This window comes from Penaeus monodon, chromosome 21 (genome assembly GCF_015228065.2).
Source record: "Penaeus monodon isolate SGIC_2016 chromosome 21, NSTDA_Pmon_1, whole genome shotgun sequence".
NCBI lineage: Eukaryota > Metazoa > Arthropoda > Malacostraca > Decapoda > Penaeidae > Penaeus > Penaeus monodon.
In genome coordinates this window covers 40,290,992-40,292,001 of record NC_051406.1, presented here as the reverse complement: position 1 = coordinate 40,292,001, position 1,010 = coordinate 40,290,992, and the positions used below count along the sequence as shown (strand labels likewise).

The following is a 1,010-nucleotide window of genomic DNA, read 5'->3' as shown; positions in this document are numbered from 1 at the left end:
TTATTAAATTTTTGGGGAAAGTTCCTCTTATCTGTTATGTAACAGACTCACAAAGGTTCCAAAATCTGTATTTTTGAAGGAACCCCATTTGCATTTTAATTTTTTGTGGCAGTCATTCATGGGGACATTTTTTGATACATAACCACTAATATACTGTACATCCAATGCTCCCTACCAGCTACGAGGAAATGGGATACGACCATGGGTTAGTTGTCCAGCGGCATGGTATAGTGCTCCCCATTAGAGGCATTAGTGTAGACAGAAAGCATTAGACTTGTTGAGGACCCTCATGGGATTTCCCGAGATGCCATAAGGGTTCCAGTGCTAAATTGAGTATTTATGCATAGAAGTCAGTCTTTCAGATCTAGAATGCATGTGCTGAAGAGGCTGTATATTAATATTTACATTTATGGTGTATGCTGTACTTAAACATCACTCTTATTGACTTGATTAGCTGTATGTAGTTTCTTTATATGAGACATTTACCGTAGGGCAGAGTGAGCATTAAGCTTTATTTGAGTATTTATTTTTATTTGGTAACTGAAGCTTATTTGAAGACTCAGATAACTTGGATTGCTATAAACATGTATGGATCACATGGATACATCTTAGACACTTACCCAGTGGTTATACAAGACATATAGACACTAGGAGGCAAGATGCTTGTTTCATATATGCAGAAATTTAATCATGATATCTCAGGTGATGTATTATTGTCTTTATCTTGTCTAACAGTAAGGGGTATGAGGCATCCTCTCATCTTCTTCATGAACCTTTTTGGTCAAGTTATCTCATGTAATTGATACGTTTTGGATAAATGAATTTCATGCATATGTGTAACATATGATTCTTCTAAGCTTTGATATGCTGTCTTGAGTTATCTTAGAGGTTTGTCAGGGGGTGATACATATTTTCTTTCTCTTGAATTTGAAGTGTATGTTTATTATATATATTTTGTCTTCTTTGGTACATGCTTCTTATGAACTTAAATATGTACAAGAAATATTTGA

At 34.9% G+C, this 1,010-nt stretch overlaps 1 protein-coding gene across 3 annotated transcripts in view; it reads left to right on the top strand.

Moving 5' to 3' along the window:
- LOC119586487 (ADP-ribosylation factor-like protein 13B) overlaps positions 1 to 1,010 on the top strand; it is a 20,121-nt gene that overhangs the window by 9,370 nt on the left and 9,741 nt on the right. The window lies entirely within an intron of this gene.